Source organism: Schistocerca serialis, chromosome 3 (assembly GCF_023864345.2).
Source record: "Schistocerca serialis cubense isolate TAMUIC-IGC-003099 chromosome 3, iqSchSeri2.2, whole genome shotgun sequence".
NCBI lineage: Eukaryota > Metazoa > Arthropoda > Insecta > Orthoptera > Acrididae > Schistocerca > Schistocerca serialis.
The window spans coordinates 347240124-347262132 of record NC_064640.1 but is presented as its reverse complement, the minus strand read 5'-3'; the positions used below and the strand labels follow the sequence as shown (position 1 = coordinate 347262132).

Below are 22009 nucleotides of genomic sequence, written 5' to 3'. Positions count from 1 at the left end.
CCATGGGTTAATGTGTCAGTTGGTGCAGGGGAAATGGTTTGCCGGTGAGGAGGGTAGGAATTTGGTGGTACAAGAATGAAGGACTGGTGCATAGCAGCGGTGGGGGAGTGGCTGTTGGGCCAGAAGAGGGCATGAAGTAGAGGGGGGAATATATAATACTAACAGTTGTTGGGGAAAGGGGGTGGCGAAAGAAAGGCAAATGGAGAAAAAAGGGGTAAGGAAATGTGGAGAGGGGAGGTAGAGGAAGCCCTGATAAGGTGGACTGGGTGGGGTGGACCTATAGCTGGTAGTATGGGAAAATGTTGGGGCAGAGTTCATCATCTGGGAGGGGAAGATGGTCGATGTTTCTTTGGGAGAGCATGTGGAGGGTGTGGAAGTGCACGGTTGGTGGGATGTGTTGGTAAAGGCGCGGCAGCGTATGAGGATTGGAAAGTAGAGGGGAAACGATAGGATTATTGGAGTAAAGTAAACGGATGCGGAAAGCGAGGGGGAGTGCATGGCATTCCAGGATCTGGGGGGACTGATAGAACTTGGGTGGGGAGGGATCCATGCAACATTCGCAGAACAAAGGATGGGACGGATCAAGGATTTACAGGTGTGGAGGGGTGCAACCCCCAAGTCCGGCCAGTTAGTACTTTTAGTCTATTGTGGGCTTTCTGTTGGATGGTTATTAGCTGAGGTTCCCACGTCAGTTTGCCGATCGATTGTTAATACAAGATATTTTATGTCTTAAAGTTCACGTTCGTGTTGCATTACAAGAATTACAAAAAACAGAAAAGCATTCAACTTAATTACTGCTAATAATAGTACAGTAAAAAACAGAAACTGACACAACATTAAGAAAATTCAGGTCACTGGATAAAACAGCTGATCTGGAGGGAGTGATGGAGCTGGTACCAAGCGGTCATAAAAGCCTTCACCATGGCTAAGGACCTTGTGAAAATAGCTGCACTCCCCGCGGGCGCTGCAGTCACGGGGTACTTTGAACCTTCGCCTGGACTTCAGTGTGGTGGTACGAGTAAGCAGAAGTGTATTGTGACTTTAAGGACACAGACTGAACATTATATATTCTTCGGAGCGTATACACAGTATTTGTTAGTCGTAATTTTACTATCTACACATTACATTTCACGTGAAGGAAAATGGTGAAGAGTTGAGCAGCGTTTAATTGAAGAAATAAATTCGAGAAAGGAAGCAATATTACCTTTCAGAGGTGCGTGGATATTTTTAGATATATTGTATCTTAATTCACTTGCTTGTTAAATGTGCCTAGAACATAATATTAACGTAACGAACATGCATTTATTTGCAAATTTCCTGTTTCAAAATCACAGCTTTCAGGAAAATGGTTAAGTGCTCTTAGGAGGAAGACTTCTGGTCGACAGAAAACCAGTTTCTATGTTCAGAATATTTCGAGGTAAGTTGTTTCCCTGCGAATTATGTAAATTGTGGGAGTCTGAAAGATGGTGCTGTTCCCTCTGTTCTTCGTTTTCCGAAATATATACAGCAGAAGGTAAATTACTTCTGTAAACCATGGGCACTATCATATTTTATTTTAACTGCTGATCTTTAAAAACACTGGGATACAAGCAACAGGAGATTTCGTGCGCAAGTTTACCAGCACAGTGGACGCTATTCAGTTTGTTCGCCGTTCGCGGTAGACCACTTAAGGGATTGCAGGGCCTTGGTCGTGGTAATGATGTAGTGAGTATGGGGCAATCGAATTAGCACGAGGCGGATCGTCGTGGAGTCGTGACAGTGGTAGAATGCAGCTATCGTGTTTGAAAATGCACGGGACCACAATGTGTTTTATCAACACAGACTGTCCAACATGGATACGAGAATACAACACGGCGTAAGAACATTGGTCGCAAAGAGTGTGTGTGTTGAGCGTGTAGATCAGATCAGAGGTGGTTTTGTGACGTTTTGGATTTGTTTTTCGTACAATAACTTGGGCATACTCATATTCAGGCTACCGTGAATATGAGTCAGGATGTTTATTTCAACATTTTTGGTTGGCACGTGTTGTCCTTTCTTCCACATCTTCGTGAGGAGTATGCTGTGGACTTCCCTGTCTCCAAAATGACGAAAACGGTGCTCATAGAAAGCACGCATACTTTGCTGGTTTGACGAACGTTCAGGCACGCTATACCATCTCGACTCGCTCGCTAATTCAGCTGATCTTAATACCATAGAAAATTAGAACATCGGGTGAACTGCAGCAGTCAAGATCCTGGGAATTTTGTAGCTCTGCGGGTTCCAGTCATCGATGAATGGCTGCAAATGGATACGACATACCTGAAGAAACTTGTGAACTCTCTTCGGCGACGAACTGCGACCATTATGAAGGTTGGAGGCGGTGTTACACGGTGTTAGCGCCATGTCTCCTGGGGTGAATAATGATTTGAGCTCGTAAATATGGAATGGTGCCAGTTAGGTGCGTTATCGAGACTCCTGTAAGGTTACAGTTGTTTACTTATTCTAAACCTAAATGAGTACATGTGTTCCGATCGGTACGCATGCGCCAGCATGAGCTACTTAACATGTTCCAAAACGCCGCGGATGAAAATGTGATTTTCTAGGAGCTCATAATTAGAGTTCTCTTGGAGGTAGAAAGGTAGGGTCAAATGTTTTGGACGCACCTTGGGCTAGGTACCATTTGTATACCCAACAGAAGGATCGTCTTCCCCTAACTATCCTACAGTACCGGATCAAATTTCGAATATTACACACTTCCTCCAACTTAGCCAAATGGAGCAAATCGGTTTGTTCTTTTTGCATTAGATGTAGTACCGGTGGGGAATATTATAAATTCATATATAAGATTTTTCTTTACATTTCATTTTACAGCAGGATGTGAAAACAGATAAAAGGTATTTAAAAGACTACCAAAATATAAATTTATTATATATTTCTGCTATATATTATACTGGTAGAGGCTGTTGTGTAAACACAGAATGGGCTGAAATTGTGCTCGTTAAAAGTTCACCCAACGGAAGCAAAACTCATAATAGCTAAACTGGCGTTCGGTGGGTCAATGCTCATGAAAACATATCTCTAAGATGAATACTAGAATGTTGCCAAGAAATATTGCTTTTCACAGGAGAGGGAGTTCTTATTCAGTGTCAGAGTAGTTTATCAATGTATACTATAGCAGTGTTGGCCCAAATCCATATAATGCAACACACGCGCACACGTAGACATAGTTAAGAACTGGCGCAATGGCACGACGACCGACAGCAGTGTAAAACTGCGTCATCATGGAATTGCTCCAAATGGTTCAAATGGCTCTGAGCACTATGGGACTTAACATCTATGGTCATCAGTCCCCTAGAACTTAGAACTACTTAAACCTAACTAACCTAAGGACATCACACAACACCCAGCCATCACGAATTGCTCCAGATACGCGCACACAGCACTACACGTGATAAATTGCTGGTAATTCTTGGCGTGCCGCTAGCTTGAGATCACGGGAAAGGCTCTAGCTGGGCCGACGAATGACGGAACATGATGTTTTGTGATGAATCGTATTCATGTACTGGGCGCAATAATCCGTCCGTAATCGTATCCAACATCTGTGATTACTAAGAATATGATGAAAAGTTTGCTGGCACAGTTCGAAAACAAGTGATTGTTACTTTGATGGGAAATGGTATGTTAGAACAAAATTGTTAGTGTACTCATACTGCTGCCTTTTTACGAAGTTTACGAAGCTCAGAAAGAAACTTTTACAGTAACTATTAGATTCCTACATTGAAGCTCCATCGAACATGTGTGCTACACAACAGTTAGAAAACTTTCACCATCCATAGCGAACGGTGGTACAACTTGCCTTGGCAGTATACGGAGTTTAACTTTTACCTCAAGAATTGATCGAGACCATTATTGACTCGACACTCCGCTTAATTCAACAATGAATTACAGCCTAACCTGTTAGGCAAAGTCGCTAGAGCACACGCTTGTACCAATAATAGTTTGATTTAGTCCTAGAAACTGAAGATATTTTCGTGACAAGTATTTGGCATCACAAAGAGAACAGAGAGCATAAAGCTCCAGCACGCCATATTTTGAAGCAACGTCCAATGTTTCACTCCAAAACTATGTTCTGTGTCTTGGAGTGAAGACATGTGCCATTATTATTGGTGCATTGGTCTCACACGCAAGAAAACAAATACACAGTTTATATTTCGTAGCAGGCTGTAGTGTTCAGACTTTTTTTATTTACTTGTGACTTATGGAGGCCATACCCTGTATTGAAATCTTTCCAAATGTGCACAGCAAGAAATCTGAAAGTATCAAAGTTGTATAGCTGCTTAAAGTGTCATTTACGTGATCCTGGAGCATTTAAGGAAATATGTGCCGTTACGGAAAAGTAATTATGACATGTGACTATTTTTCAGTAATTTAGTAATGGAAGTGGATATGTATATTGGTCATATACTGATTCAGGATGCAATATACTCGTAGCTTCCAATAGCTTCTCAGGCGTGTTGTAGCTACAAAATAAATGTAATCATATAAAAAATTTTGTGTGGAGCAATGTTTGACAAGAATGGTTCAAATGGCTTTAAGCACTATGGGACTTAACATCTGAGGCCATCAGTCCCCTAGAACTTAGAACTACTTAAACCTAACTAACCTAAGGATATCACACACATCCATGCCAGAGGCAGGATTCGAACCTGCGACCGTAGCAGCAGCGCTGTTCCGGACTGAAGCGCATAGAACCTCTCGGTCACAGCGTCCGGCTGTTTGACAAGAATGCAAGCTATATGTATACCGCAAAAAGTAATTTTTGTATATGAACGGCTGATCATTTTTGTGTTACCTTGGTGTACACCAACCACTTCTCATAGTATCAGAAATATTAAGGAAGTCTCAAAACACTTACAAGCAAATTCTCGAAAGGTGTGTTGCTTAGCACTTTGAATGAATAATTAGAAAGTATTTAACAACAGATTTTACTCTCAGTAACAGGTTACTTCACAGACACACAGACGCTGACATTCCTACAACTATTATTTAGCGCGTGAGATAAAATTAAGGATTAACTTCACTGATCAGTTCCATACAACGTAAATTAGATGACAGAAAGAGCGACTGTAGTAGTCTACGTTTTGAGCGCAACTTTATAACAAAGTTATTAGAGAAAGTAATTTCGAAAAATTGCTCGTGAAAGACAGCACGAAATTGACAGAGTAACTTGGCCGCAAGGGTTCTTTCGAGCCGAGTTGCCTCGAATCCGATAATTAGCACGGCTCCGTGTCCATCTAGATAACAACAGTTCCCCTCGGGGGACAACAGCTACGTGTCTAGAGTCGCCTGCAGACCTGTACACAAGACGCAGCACTCCACAACAAAGCATGGGTGGTGGTCATATTCTCTCACTCTAGTCGAAAGTATTTCCTATTGCAACAGTGATATCAGAAAATCCGTTCTTTCAAGGTTGCGACAGAGCAGTAGAAAAAATAGTATATTCAGGAAAACTTTAAGGTCCGAGAGAAAACTTGAAGGGCAGTAACTTCATCGATGCAGGCACCGATATTAGTTGACAGGCAGTAGATGTTACAGAAATACGAGTACCTCTTATCCATAACCTAGGACATATCTGTCTTTGAAACTTTTATATACGAAGTGGTCTCAGTATGTCTATGAAAAATGGTATTAATAGCCACCAGCGATCGATTGAAGGGGCCACGTTCCAGTAACTTTGTACCTGCTACGCTATGGGTTTAGATGCGTAGGCGCCTGCATACATTTTTCTGTTATTAAAAAACTTTAGACGCCTTTACTATAAGGCGTGTATTATTTATTGTCAAGAACGCCACCCTTTCCCCCTCTTCGCTTTCAGCGTCCAGCGGGTCCACGTTAAAATTTAAAGGATCCGTTCATGTCGCCCTTCTCACAAATTAGAAGCGAAAAGGAGAGTTTAACACTTGGCTATGCAAAACTTGGTGATCTACGTGCTCCTAACGACTCTATTTAATGTTTGTCCCACGCACATACGCTCATAAGTTTTTGACGTAGTTCATAAAAAAAGTAACGCCCTCCTCTGTATTCGCATGAGAATTCACTTCCAGCTATTACCGGCTACGATTTCTTTCTCACAAATCGTCCAGTGTCTGGAGTTAGCCTTACTTCCTTTCAGTTTCACTGGATTGATTTCAACAAAGCGATATCACTGTTTTACCTGCACCAGTCACTGAAGTTGGGTACAAAGTGAGGAGACATTTTGACGCCCTCCACCTGCTTTCGACAGTTAAATATGAATAGTTTCAATAATTTGCTAGTTCTCCATTTTCACAGTGTGAATAAAAGGTTTGAAAATCGAACACCGGTGTATCTAGCTTGAAATCGATGCCATACTTCGCACATTGGCCTCTTGATTTATACTAGACAGTTTCTCAAATGTACGAAAGCAACGCCATCAGTCAGCTTAAAAAGTGCAAGAGATTCCGGCTCAGAAATTTAGATAGGTGAAATCGGTCGTATTGTACCAGTATTGTTTTGCAGATGGCTTGTTGAGGAATTCAGGGCATATCAACTCCTGCATCGTCTATAGTTATATTAATATGGGGAAAATACTTTTGGCTCGATAGTAGATGCATGTACAAAGTGTATTTAATTATTTACGTTTTATCTCTTATATCACTTACAGTGAGATCAACCTAAATTACGTAAGGAACAATAATTTTATTTATAGCATCCAATTTTCTGTTACCTGAAACATATTTAGGCATTTTTCCGCCATTACGTAAGAAAGACCACATAAAGAAAGGGAAAATGGTAGTTACAAGAGACTAGAGAGAAAAACAATCATCACATTATCAATTCTAGTACTTCTACGAGCTGTACTATGTTTTAGACCACGTTCACTGTACATATAACAACTATACTGATGTTTATTCTGCGGCTCAATTACTCTCAGTGCGAAAACACGTTTGCTATCTGTCTGCCATACATTTTTATGATTTTGTACTTATTTACACGTTGCGACACCCAGTCCAGTAGATCTTGACGATGAATTCACTTAACGAAGTCTTAATTATATCCAACATGTAACTAATATTATTTCGATCATTTTTAATCTGGCATTGGCATGGCATGATGTTGTTTACGTTTTGGTCTTTCTAGCTTTCTATGCATTTGCACAAATATTTTTTCAGTCTCCTATTTGATAACGACTTAAGGCCGAATCCACGATAGTAATATAAAATAAAGAAGTTTGTACAGTCAGATGACGGAAATATCATTGAGTCAGAAAAGTTTTGTTTCGCAGTGTCGATGAAGTGCTCATAGCTCTTGCCTACGTATTCTAGAGCCCATGTTTACTCGGCTTTTCTGCTTCGAACGGTAGCTTCTGTCATATTCCTGAATACCGAGCATTCCTACTGGGACAGCCCTGTATATTCGCATGACAGTCGTGGGATTCCGACGAACGCGACCAGCAATATCACGTAGCGACGAACCGCAGTTCCGATAGATCACTACCCTGCCGCTGCCGCTGCCGCTGCCGAATCCCGACACGTGCATAACACCATATTCTCACGAACAAACAACACCAAAACCCAATTTCCGGATGACAAAGCCGCCGCCTAGTCTTCCCTTATATACTGAAAGTAGGTGGAGTTAGTCCTACGCGCTTTGTGCAGTTGCACTGAGATACTAATGAACTGCATATTCAAGCATGTAGTGCACTTCATGCCTATTTGACTTTTATTACACGCTGTCTTCATGGTGTCGCAATTTTAATAGCGAGCATCTTATTTTCTGTAGCGAGTTTGTGGCTTTGCTCGTGTCACGTGCTTATCGTGATCGCTTTGTTTGCGCCCGCCGTTGGTGAAACTAAAATGCGTGGAAGTAATACATTTTTCGCGAAAGCCCGATTGCATCTCAGTATCGCTAAGCCGCGTGGAATAATAAATGTCACACCTTACGTTTAGGTGGAGGACTTAAGACTCTGATCGATGCTAGACATGAGTCTTTGGACTAACGAGAATAGAACCGGTAAAGAGATGACATTTTACCGTGTGCACCATTTTCTACACAAAAACATTATGTACCCAGCTTCATCAGGGAGAGAAAATAAACGGGGCTCTGTCTGATATTACGTTAGGAGTCCGACTGCGTACAGAGATAAAGTCAGCTCTTTGATGTATTTCTCTGTTTGAATAATTAACATAGCTAACTGAATTATTTAAAAAGTACGGGCTTCGCGTCAGAGAGGGTGTATTGGTGTTTCATGTGTATAGGTCATAGGACTAGAAACGTCATGAAAGAACAATAGCTAATCACCTCTTCTGTAGGCCCAAGAAGTTAAGTAGTAGGGACTGCCGAACTCTAAAGCTTGCTGAGAAAACAAGTGCGATACTAGTCAGTACTAGTCAGCTACCCTATTGCGGTTTAGGTTCATAAGTCGGTGTAAGAAAGGTTCATCTAGAGATTTTCATGCTCGTGGCTCTTACTAAAAACCATTGATACAAGAGCAGGTTACAAGATTGCTTGTAATAATTGGTGAATGAAGTGAAATATGTAGGTTTTAGTGCAATGGTGAGTCAGTAGCCCACTTCCTTGGTCTCTAACTAGCTTCGTTGCTTCGTGAACTCTGTCTCTAGGATCGTCCAGTGAAGATGGGGTGGCTTCTAACTCTGCTATTACCCTGTGTCTCATATAAAAGTTTAACCCATAGAATCGGGCTTCGTGTGGTATGTCCTCTAAATTCTGTTCTCTTCAACGTAATTCGTGAAATACTATATTTGACTTTCATTTGTTTGAAGGCAAAAAGGAAAAAGAAGTTGTTACGCTGATGTCTCATTGACATGTATGAATCTCTTACACTCGTGTGCAAAACTTAAGGATGAAAATAACTTTCGCATGATGTGTCACTGCTAAGTAACATAGTTTGACAAAACTTGGAGCATACATGGCAAGGATGTATAGAACAGAAGGCCACTAAAAGAAATATGAAATGAGACGTGCGAAAATGACACTTTTATTCAAAGATAATAATTTATATTATAATATAAAAAACAGTAACTGTTACTAGTGATATGCCTTTTATATTTAGAAACGAACAGTAATAGCTGTCCGAATCCTTTTAGCCACAGAGAATGCTTTTTAATTCTATTCTTGCGGTAGCAGTAACTGATAAAATTCGTATCTTCGACACTTAGTTCTCTCTAAAGTTAAACTTCAACTTTCGTTATACCATCGAACGGCCTGGAGAATAATTTTACCTAGAAGAAATTGGCTGCGCTAAAAGTTGTAGACAATGACTTAATTTCCTCATGATGTTCATTGGTTTTTCTGAAAGTCACGACAGCCAGAGATGCTGGAGATAAGAGAACAAACTTTATTACGCTGTTATGTTATGGTGCAAGTTGTAGTTTACTCTATTTTAACTGCTACACTGGCTAGAGAGGTTCTGCATCTGCTTCTTGTCTGTCGAGCTGCTTAAAGTCATCGGAGCAGTGCATGTGGCTGGACACTTGGCAATCAAGTTCCATTGATTTCAATAGAAAGCTTATCGAGTGACTAACAGACCAAGAAGAAAACCATATCAGTACTACGAGGAATCCCTATTTCCAAAGTTATTATTTAACCTGCGCGTCTCGTTAAAAGGCTCCTCCACCGTGAAAGATGGTGCAGTGGTAAGACGCACTGGACTCGAATTCGGGACAGCGCTGATTAAAAATGCCTTCTGGCTATCCAAATTTCTGTGATTTCCCTAAGTCACTCGATGTGAATGCCGGGATGATGCCTAAATCGAGCTTGTGCTACGTCTCTGACGATCTCGTCAACGACGTGACGTTTAACACTATTATCCTGTACACATACAACGCCCTCTGTTTATACAGTATCAGATCAAAAGTAAATGGACATCTATTAGTGGACAATAACATGGTGCATGTTCACATTTTGCCTCTACTTCGGCTTGACCTTTGATGGGGACACTTCCAATGAGGTATTTGTATGTCTGTGGAGGAATGGGACCCCATTCCTCCTCAACAGACGAAACCAGACGAGATTGTGGTTTTGGACGCTGGGGTCTGCAGCGAAGTTGACGTTCTAACTCATCCAAAAAGTGTTCCAATGGGTTCAGGTCGCAACCCTGGTCAGATCAGTCCACTTCAGGACCATAATTCACCACAAAACATTCCCTCACAGATGCTGCTTTATGACACGATGCATTGTCATACTGAAAAACGCAAAAATTATCTTGGAACTGTTCCTCCTCTGCATGTTGTACACAATTCTGTAAAATGTATGCGTTTCGAATTCTCTTAAGCGTAATGAAGAGACCACAGCCAAACCACGAAAAACACCCCCACACCGTAACACCACCCCCTCCGTATTTTAGTCACGAAAAACACCCCCATACCGGAACACCACGCCCTCTGTACTTTACTGTTGGCACTCCACATAATAGCAGACAATGTTCTGCAGAAACTCGCTAAGCCCAAACACTTTGATAGGATTGCCATAGGGAATAGCGTGATTCACCATTCCTAATTACTTATTCCCAATCATCCACCACCTCAAGCGTCGCTTACCACTAACCACAGAAATGTGCGGCTTGTGTGTAGCTGCTCAACAATTGTGCCTCATTCTTTTCAACTCCCTGTGCACAGTCACTGTGCTACCTGGACGCCGACAGCACTGTAAAACTCACGAGTTATTCCTTCCGCTGACTGCATGCGATTTTTACAACAATCCGCAATGCTCGACGGTCCATGTTAATCAGTGCATGAGATGTACCTCGTCTTGTGTTAGCTGCAGTTGTTCCACCGCGTTTCCACTTCAAAACGACACCACCACAGCTGTTAGCATGAATGACATAAAAGTAGATATCTTAGCAGTTGCGAAACAATTCAAATCACTTAAGAAAGGCAAGTCTTCCGGTCCAGATCGTATACTAATCAGAGTATGCAGACAATAGCGCCTTTCTTAGCAATCATATACAATCGTTCTTGACGAAAGGTCTGTTCCTAAAGAATGGAAAGTAGCACAGGTCACACCAATATTCAAGAAAGGAAATAGGAGTAACCCATTGAATTACAGACCCATATCACTGACCTCAATTTGCAATAGGATTTTGGAGCATATATTGTACTCGAACTTTATGAATCACCTTGAAGAAAATGACTTATTGATACATAACCAACACGAATTCAGAAAATATCGTTCTTGTGCAGCACAGCGAGATCTTTATTCCCTTGAAGTAATGAGTGCTGTCGACAAGAGATCCCAAATCGGTTCCATATTCCTAGATTTCCAGAAGGCTTTTGATACCGTTCCTCACAAGTGACTATTAATCAAATTGCGTGCATATGGAGTATCGTCTAAGTTGTGTGACTGGATTCGTAATTTCCTTTCAGAGAGGTCACAGTTCGTAGTGATAGACGGTAAACCATCGAGTAGAACAGAAGTGATAACTGGCGTTCCGCAAGGTAGTGTCATAGGCCCTCTGCTGTTCCTGATGTACATAAATGACCTAGGTGATAATCTGAGCAGCCCCCTTAGATTGTTTGCAAATGACGCTGTAATTTACCGTCTAGTAAAATCATCAGATGATCAATTCCAATTGCAATGATCTAGAGACAATTTCTGTATGGTGCCGAAAGTGGCAATTGGCACTAAACAAAGAAAAGTGCGAGGTCATCCACATGGGTACTAAAAGGAATCCGATAAATTTTGGGTATACGATAAATCGCACAAATCTAAGGGCTGTCATTTCGACTAAATACCTAGGAATTACAATTACGAGCAACTTAAACTGGAAAAACCACATAGATAATATTGTGGGGAAGACGAAACAAAGACTGCGCTTTGTTGGCAGAACACTTAGAAGATGCGACAAATCCACTACAGAGACAGCCTACATTACACTTGTCCGTCCTCTGCTGGAATATTGCTGCGCGGTGTGGGATCCTTACGAGGTATGACTGACGGAGGACATCTAAAAGGTGCAAAGAAGGGCAGCTCGTTTCATGTTATCGTGCAATAGGTGTGAGAGTGTCACCTAGCATATAGGTGTGAGAGTGTCACCTAGGAGTGGAATGGCAGAGAAGTAGTATCAAAATGGTTCGATGTACCCTCTGCCAGGCACTTACGTGTGAATTGCAGAGTAACCATGTAGATGTAGATGCACCAAAAGTCAGTTGGGCAGCTTTAGAAGGGTTTAAATGTCCGCAATGGATTTGTTAGTCGGGTGACACCCACGTTTGAAGTGACTGAGCTCTCCTGACGGATGCATTCTGCTGTTATTGCTTCTTTACCTGCAAGACAATACTCCCTCCTCCTTTTATACTGGTGGGCCCTGCTCCTGTGTCATCTAGTGGGCAAATCGCATTGCATTGGGGTGTCTGGATACTCGAACTTTTGCCAGATAGTGTAGTTGCGTATAAAGTGTACGACAAAACAACAATACAGAGAATGTCCATTAGCAATACGAGACGGTGATGGTAGTTTGCCATATTTTACACTGGCGTGTACTGAAGGGTTCCGTGCGACGTTGTCAAGGTGTACATCCTTCAGATGGCCAGTAACTCCACGGCCATACTACTGTGATGGCAACTTGGCAGTAGAGAGTCCAGCTTTTCACACCTAAAAAATATTTCCACAATATTTCCGGCTGAACACACACTCTGGAACTTACAATCCCAGTTTTAACCTCGGAATGGCCCAAAAAGCCATCTCCCCCCTGAATTTCAAACAACTATACATGATGTCAATTTCTCTAGATAGAACTACTCCAGGAGGTAACCAATCCTCCGCCGCTAACAGCGGCGCAATCAGGCCTAAGGATTCTGGAGAGCCTGAAGCACCATGTCGTTCAAGGAATTCAAAATCCTCTAAACTGAAGAAAAACAACGTACATTTCTTTGGAACCCTAAATATTAACTCGCTCTTGAAGCCGGGAAAACTGAAGCAGCTCACCAAAGTCTTGAAGGTATATAAAATACAAATATGTGCGCTGCAGGAAACCAGATTTACAGATGAAGATTTAATGGATTATGAAGGATACAGGATATTTAAAGGAAAGAACGGCTGGAACCCATGTGGAAGAGGCCTTCCCCACCTTGGAACAGGCTTCATCGTGAAATCTAACTGGGTAAACTCAATAACCGACTTCCAGTCACCTAATGAACGCTTGTCTTTTCTCACATTCCGCGCCCTAAATAAAACCTATACACTTATTAATTGCCACGCACCCATCAACAATGACAATAAGAAAAACCCTCAGATAGTAGATACATATTGGGAATCTCTAGACCACGAACTTTCTAAAATCCCAACATCAAATGTGAAAATACTGTTTGGGGACTTCAATTCACAAATAGGCCAAGAAAAAAAAATACAGAAAAACAGTAGGAAACTACCCGGCTCACAAAAGGACAAACAGAAATGGAGAAAGATTAATAGAACTATGCAAGGGTCATAACTTAAAATTAATGTCTACAAATTTCAAAAAACCTCCTAAGAAAAAGAAAACATGGAAATCACCAAACACAAGTATTGGAGAGTTCAAGATAGATCACATAGCCATCACACACTATAATCAAAAAGAAATAACGAATGTAAGAGTTCGGAAAGGGGCAAACATTGTAACTGACCACTACTTATCGACAATCAAATTAAATTTCATACCACAAAGAAAGAAACAAATACAAAACAGGAAAACTCAAAAGATAGACGCAAACATCTTGAAAGAGAAAAGAGAAGAATTCTGTCAAAACATAGTTATATGTTCGGATAAATGGGAAGATATAAAAGATGGAATGATAAGATCTGCTCAAGAAGTCGCAAAAATGAAAAAGAGAAAGAAACACGAATGGTGGGATGAGACATGTGAGGAAGCAATAGAACAAAGGATGAAGGCATGGAAGAAATGGCACTCAACCAAAAGTGATAAGGACTACCTGGAGTTCAAACAGCAAAGATCTTCTACAGCAAAACTCATTAGATCAGTAAAAAGACTATTTGAAAAGAACCAACTTACACAAATGGATAAAGATTTTAAGAGAAACAATAACAGATCCTTTTACAGCACATTCAGACAGAAACTACAAAAATATGTAGCACCAAATCTGTGTTTTAAAGATACCAGTGGAAAACTGGCAATGAATAATGAAGAAAATTGTGAAATATTAGCAAAATATTTTGAACAGCTCCTCAACTGTCAGGAACCTATTGAAAAATTACCAGCCAACACCCCAAACACAGTAAACAATAATTCTGAACCCCCATGACTCATAGATATCAGAGAAATCATTAAAAACCTTAAGAACAATAAAGCACCAGGGAAAGACATGATAATTGCAGAAATGTGGAAAAGTGTGGATGATACAACTCAAGAAAAACTACTGGGAATAATCAATGAGATTTGGAGAACGGAACGTATACCGGAAGAATGGAAAATTGCATTAATCCACCCCATCTTCAAGAAAGGGGATAAAACCGATGCAAATAACTACAGAGGGATATCTTTACTTCCGGTAACGTATAAAATTCTATCTAAGGCCCTACAAAACAGATTGGAGAAACAACTTGATCAATAAATTGGTGAATACCAAGCAGGCCTTAGGAAGGGAAGATCTTGTGTGGAGCAAATTTTAAACTTGAAGTTAATTATTAAATATAGACGATTAAGAGGAAAAGACATCTTTATCACGTTTGTTGACTTCAAGAAGGCGTACGACTCCGTTGACAGAACAACCTTGGTTAACATCCTTAGTGAGTTTGGAGCAGACAAGAAAACAGTCGCAATCGTCAAAGAAACACTTAGGGATACCTATGCAAAAGTAAAGTTCCGTGGTGAGGTATCAAGACCATTCAAAATCAGAACAGGATTAAGACAAGGAGATGGGTTGTCACCTACCCTATTCAACTGTGTGTTAGAAAAAGTTATTAGAGGGTGTAGGAAGAAAACGACTGAAGAAGGAATACAAAAAATCAGATTAGGAAGAATAAAGGATGGATTAGAAGTAGATTGCCTCTCTTTTGCTGATGACTTAGCGATTCTGGCAGGAAGTTTGGAAGAAGCAGTCAAACAGATCAATATTCTGAATGAAACAGCAGAAAAAGCAGGACTGAAAATCTCCTTTGAAAAGACAGAGTACCTAACCAATGTAAAAAAGGCACCGAACAATATGATTACAAAGTATGGCCAGATAAAGAAGGTTTCTAATTTCAAATATTTAGGGGAAATCATCCAGCCCAATGCTTCAGATAAAGAAGGAAATAAAACAAGAACAAGAAAAATGGAAATGGCATTCCAGCTAACAAAGAATGTGTACAACAAGAAGTCAGTTTCAATTAACGCAAAAATAAGGCACTACAACACTGTGATTAAGCCAGAGTGTCTGTATGCATCTGAATGTTTAGCAATGAACACTAACAAGGAAATGGGAGCTATAGCAAAAAAGGAGCGAAAAATCATTAGAAGAGTACTTGGGCCGAGGTTTGAGAATGGGACTTGGAAGCTTAGAAGTAATAGAGAAGTGTATGACAAAATTGAGAAAGTGGGAGATACTATGAGGAAGAGAAGAGTAAGCTTTTACGCCCATTTGAAAAGAATGAATGATGAAAGGCTGACAAAGAAAATATTCATGTTTTTTGACAAAAACCCCAGAACCCAAATTACCTGGTTCAAAGAAGTCAAAGCAGACTTAGAGGAGATGGGTATAGGAGAAGATGATATAACCAACAGAGACTTAATGAGAGACAAAATTCAACATTTTGAAGGATTTGATGTGAAGAAGAGAAGAACTGGAGGAACAGTGTGGACAGAAGACCTAAGGGAGCAGCACAGAGAGAGGATGAAGACATATTGGCAGAAGAGAAAAGAGGAGGAGCGCAATAGGAGAAATGTACATTGAAAAATAGTTGTTTAACGCGGTCCATAGACGGCCAAAATCGGAAGGAAAAAAAAAATTTCCACAATCATTGCTGGTCAAGGTGTTTTCTTGTATTAAAGCAATTTATGGCACAAATAGACCAAAATAAGGGATCGGTTGATAGGACATATTCTGAGACATGAAAGAATCGTCAGTCTTGTAATGGAGGGAACTGTGGGAGTTAAAAATTGCAGAGGTAGACCAAAACTTGAATACATAACCAGGTTCAGACTGATGTGCGCTGCACTGGTTATGCAGTGACAGAGAGAGTTACTCAGGTTAGACTAGTATGGAGTCTGATTTTATCCATTATAAATGGTTCTGAAAGCCTGCGACTTTCAAAACAATAGGTTTGTTTTTATAAACATAAAAAATAACTCATCTGCTACCAGTCACGATTTTCTTATTTTATTTTTCGCACGACGCGTTTCGTGAAATGATTCCCATTTTCAAGTAAGTTTTTTGTGTTTGTTATGTCATTCCTATGTGATGTTGTCGATATGTGAGATTCTGCTTCATTTCGTTGACTTTAAGTTTCCTTATGGTCCATTTGTGCAGAGTCTCACACACACTAAACACACACAACTTGTTGTACACCTTTAAACATCGAAAACATTTTACATCAACAAAACAGTTCCACAGTCAACGAAATGAAGCAGAATCTCACACAGCGACATCATCACATAGGACTGACATAACAAACGCAGAAAATGCACTTGAAAATGGGAATCATTTCCCGAAACGCGTAGTGCGAAAACTAAAATAAAGAAAATCGTGACTGGTAGCAGATGAGTTGTTTATAAACAAACCTATTGACCAGTATGGAGATGTGTAGCAAATCAGTCGTCGGAATGAAGACTGCAACAGTGCACAATGGAAACGTAGACTCTAAAAATAAGTAATTGGTAAAGCCGACTACAGGATTAAAACTGTATTTCACGAAGTGTTTCTATCTTATTAACAGAAATGTGTGTATCGTTTTCCAATTTGAAATTCTTTAACACTATCATTGGTATGTATCAAAGCTAGATGATGGTTTCTAACGTTTTGATCGTCTTCATTTACAGCTGTTCCATTGAAACCAACGGAGACATCACGTGCAGACAGGCTTTATCGTAGCGGTAAGTAAATACATCCGTTCTCGTCTGCGGCTTAGCTCAGTGTTTATGTGCATTCCAGCTTCTATGGACTATTTAGCTGTGATGCAACTGTGGTAAGAAACGAGTAGTCAGTGATACGCCAATGAATCTCGCGCTTCATACTTGCGAACTGTTGCAGAGAGATCCTTGGAAGCCGGCCTGAGTGGCCGTGCGGTTCTCGGCGCTACAGTCTGGAGCCGAGTGACCGCTACGATCACAGGTTCGAATCCTGCCTCGGGCGTGGATGTGTGTGATGTCCTTAGGTTAGTTAGGTTTAATTAGTTCTAAGTTCTAGGCGACTGATGACCTCAGAAGTTAAGTCGCACAGTGCTCAGAGCCATTTGAACCATTTGAACCAAAATCCTTGGAACGCAGACAGTTTTCATTTTTTATGAATGAATGACCAGCCAAACATCTGATCCTTTTCAGTAAAACTAGTTTCGTGCTTAGGTCTATCTGGTTAGGGTGACTGGTTGTAGTTTTTCTTTAGTGCAGCCTTCTCGTGCCATCAGGGATAAACCGTTCCGTTTCTTTTGTCTTCTCGGCAGCTATGGGCGTTCAGTTTGCGTTACAGCGGCGGAGCGATCCGCCCTCTGCATTTCACGTCAGACTAAAACGAGCTGCATTTCTAATCTCATAGCGTCCAGTTTTAAGCTACCTCAGGGAATGGGCGAGGAATTACAGACGTGCCTAAAGGATGGATTACGGTGATCGTGCCCACTCAGACAACACAAAGGGCTCGCTGGAAAGATGGGAGCCGACGAGCTTCCGCAGCCTGTCGGCAGAGAACATGAGTAGCCCGGCCTCTGTGCGTGTGCTCAAGGACGCTATTTACTCGTACGTCCAGTCCAGCTGCGGAGTCTGAACCGAGCACGGTATTAATGTCATCTGCCAACTACGAGCTGCCTAGTTAGCCGTCGGCTTACAGCAGCACAACAGCGACCTAGATTACTCAGACGCTCTCGTCCACATATTCCAGAAGCAAGTAACCCGCTAACGAATACGCGTACAAAAATCGGTCTTCTTCCTAGGAGTAGACCATCTTTTTCCCAGTTAGGCTGTCTTCTGTCTATTGAGCCGCTAGTAACGCCAGTATCGGGAATTCATGAGTTCTTAAATTACAAATACGCTGTGCCCGCTAGACCATTATTCTGTCGCTATGACTCAGTATGAGCAAACTTAATATCCATTATAAACTGAGAGTACAATAAATCAACGTCTCGCTGTAGTAACATTTTCTTCTGCTGCTTGTTAATACGAGTTCATAATTTAAAAAATGAGAAACAGAAACGGAGAGCCTTCCCTAGCCTCTTCTGCCCGAGCTGTCGCTCCGTCTCGAATGACTGGTGTTGTCATTGAGAGCTTAAACTTAATGTTCATTCAAGCACAAACGCACATTGAAATAAATTTCCTTATACTTAACGTCAGCACCAAACCAAACCACCTGGCAAAATTGTTTCCAGACGTTTGATCTCCAGCTAATTGTGCACTGTTTTGCAACTTCCTTGAAGACTAAAACTATTTCGCCAGATCGGGACTCAGATCCCGAAATCTGACTTTGGCGAGCTATACCCTCACTTAGTGAGCTATCTAGGCACGGCTCACGACCGGCTCTTTCAGCTTTGACTCTGCCCGTAGTCTCTACTTTACCGCCTCCCTAACCGAATGGTTAGCGTCGTTGTCTTCGGTACGGAACGATTTGAGTTCTATTCCCCACACATCACATGCATACTGTCACATTCGTAAACAAATATCATGAATATCTGGAATCAGCAGATTTTTATCATCTCTGCCGAAACAGCACAATGCTGGTGCACGCATAAGTCTTTCGGAGCACACCGTTCACCGTACATTATTGAAAGTGGACCATCCAGCCGACCATCCATACTTGATTACATGGTGACCCAATGACATCGTCAATTACGATTGCACTGGGCATGGGACCATCGGGATTCGACCTTCGATCAATCGAAACGTGTCGGTTTTTCTGGGGGATCACATTTTTGCTACACTAGGTCGATGGTCAGTTCCACAAACGTCGTCATCGAGGTGAAAGGCGGCTCGAAACTTGCAGCGTGTCACGGACACGTGCTGGTGAGAGCATTATTATACTATGAGAGACATTCTCCTGCAGTTGCATGGGACCTGTGGTAGAAATCGAAGACACACTGACAGCTACCAACCACCTGCATCCCTTCATCGTCGATGTCTTGCCCGACGGCGAAGTCATCGTTCAGCACTACGAGTATAATTGTCGGTGTTCCGGAGCCATAACGGTGCTGCAGTTGTTCGAGGAGCATTATACTGAACTCACGTTGAAGTCTCGCTGACCAAATTCGCCTGATATATATCCTATGGAACCCATCTCGGTTGGTATCGGGTGCCATCCCCGCGTTCGCAAATCAGCGGCCCGTTATTTACGCGAATTACATGACCTGCGCGTAGACATCTTACACCACATATCTCCACAAACCTACTACAAAATTGTCGGATTCCTAATACGCAGAATGAGTGATGTGTTTTGTTCCATAGACGAACAAACGAGCTATTAAGCAGGTGGTCATAATGTTTTGTCTCATCAGTGTAAATCGCTCCTCATACTGCCTTGTAGGTAGCAGTTGGTCAGTCTGAACAGGTCTAATACATAACCGTTGAGTGTTGTGTTCGTTTACCTTTCTCCAGATTCATATGTTTCTGGCAAGCTGAGGGTTTTTTTTTTTTTTTTTTTTTTTACATTTAAGTAGACTATTTCAAATTAATGAGATTATTTTGATTATCTGTAGGCCTATATTTGTATATAAGTTAACTGTATCGAAAGATGCGAATTATATTATTTATAACTATTCCTGACAAAATATCCTATCGAACGAGTTGTGTCGGCAGTTACGACAATGGATACTAATTCACATGCTGGACTGAGATACCCCCCGACCAGCCTGATTCGGGTTTTCCGAAGTCCCACTAAATCACTTCAGACAACTGATGGGATCTCTCCTCCAGCAAGGCGAACACAGGGTTCTTCGACAAAATAAATTCTCTTGCATATCTTATCCGATATCCAAAACGGATAAACCTTTATTTATTAATCAATCAAGTGGAACTGTGTGAAGACCCTTGTGTTAGTCAAGACACATATGGGTGTCGTGATTTGTAGCCATCCGGATCCTGTGAACACAAGGAATAAACTTTTAACTGCTAAGTATTCCAGTATATTTGATTAACTGGTCAACGCTGGTTTTCTGGTGGTCTAACGTTCAATTCTAGTCTATAACGAGTTTAGTTAACCAACTGAAATTTCGTGATCATTCTGTTTCTTATCACCGCGCATTGTTGCATCCAAAAAATTTTAATCGCTTCGCTTTACTGCACCTTCATTGTGTTGAGAGAAGCTCCCAAAACTTTATTTCATCTGACGTGCACGATATATTAATATTCTACCCGTTCCCATTCCTCCACCAGGATGGAACCTTTCCAAGGGCTGAGCGATCTGGATGGATGACTATGTGATTGAGAACAAGGTCTAGCAAACAGGAGGAACGTCGATCAAATACACACTGGATGATCCTGAACAGATATTTTCGGATCATTTCTGATTAATATCGAGATGGTTTTTCTATGAAGACTGTGTTCAGTAACCTGTCCCACGGCTGCTAAATTCATTTCGTATTTGGTTACTAATGATCTTCATACCAACGGAACACTGAACTCAAACCTAAGTTTGGGCCATTTCTTAAAGAGGTTTTCCTTGGAATGGCGGTTTATCGACAACACCGTCGTTTGCGATAAGTGTAAGGATGTAACTTACATTATTAGCCATTAGTCAGCTTTCAAACTTTAAAATCTTGAATAAGGCAGCACACAATCTCATGTGAGAGTCGCCTGGGCGTAAGTTTCTTGCCGACTTGTCCCTTCTGCCCTGCTAATTGTCTCTTCGTGTCTATGGTGCACGTCTGCCTCAGATTTTACAAGGTTCATTTTACTCTTGACTAGGTCTTACGGATCTGCCATAGAATCTTTATGAATCATTTTACTGTTGACTAACCCTTATAGCTTCGTTTCTCTTTTCACATAATATGTAACACGTAAGTTTATTTTATATTTCCACTGTATGTAATTTTTGATGTTTCTTTTGATTCACATATGACTTTCATGTACTGGTTGTAATATATCATTCAGGATGTTACAAAAAGGTACGGCCAAACTTCCAGGAAACATTCCTCACACACAAATAAAGAAAAGATGTTATGTGGACATGTGTCCGGAAACGCTTAATTTCCATGTTGGAGCTGATTTTAGTTTCGTCAGTATGTACTGTAGATCCTCGATTCACCGCCAGTTGACCCAATTGAAGGAAGGCAATGTTGACTTCGGTGCTTGTGTTGACATGCGACTCATTGCTCTACAGTACTATCATCAAGCACATCAGTACGTGGCATCAACAGGTTAGTGTTCATCACGAACGTGGTTTTGCAGTCAGTGCAATGTTTACAAATGCGGAGTTGGCAGATGCCCATTTGATGTATGGATTAGCACGGGGCAATAGCCGTGGCGCGGTACGTTTGTATCGAGACAGATTTCCAGAACGAAGGTGTCCCGACAGGAAGACGTTAGAAGCAATTGATCGGCGTCTTAGGGAGCACGGAACATTCCAGCCTATGACTCGCGACTGGGGAAGACCTAGAACGACGAGGACACCTGCAATGGACGAGGCAATTCTTCGTGCAGTTGACGATAACCTTAATATCAGCGTCAGAGAAGTTGCTGCTGTACAAGGTAACGTTGACCACGTCACTGTATGAAGAATGCTACGGGAGAACCAGTTGTTTCCGTACCATGTACAGCGTGTGCAGGCACTATCAGCAGCTGATTGGCCTCCACGGGTACACTTCTGCGAATGGTTCGTCCAACAATGTGTCAATCCTCATTTCATTGCAAATGTTCTCTTTACGGATGAGGCTTCATTCCAAC

The 22009-nt window shown here is 41.3% G+C and overlaps 1 protein-coding gene across 5 annotated transcripts in view; it reads left to right on the top strand.

Annotated features, from left to right (window-relative positions):
• LOC126470158 (protein O-linked-mannose beta-1,2-N-acetylglucosaminyltransferase 1-like) overlaps positions 1-22009 on the top strand; it is a 2280325-nt gene that overhangs the window by 820949 nt on the left and 1437367 nt on the right. For all 5 annotated transcript variants that reach the window (XM_050097778.1, XM_050097779.1, XM_050097777.1 and 2 more), the window contains one exon: positions 16970-17023. The gene's annotated coding sequence lies outside the window, so the exon portion shown is untranslated. The remainder of the gene's footprint in view (positions 1-16969; positions 17024-22009) is intronic.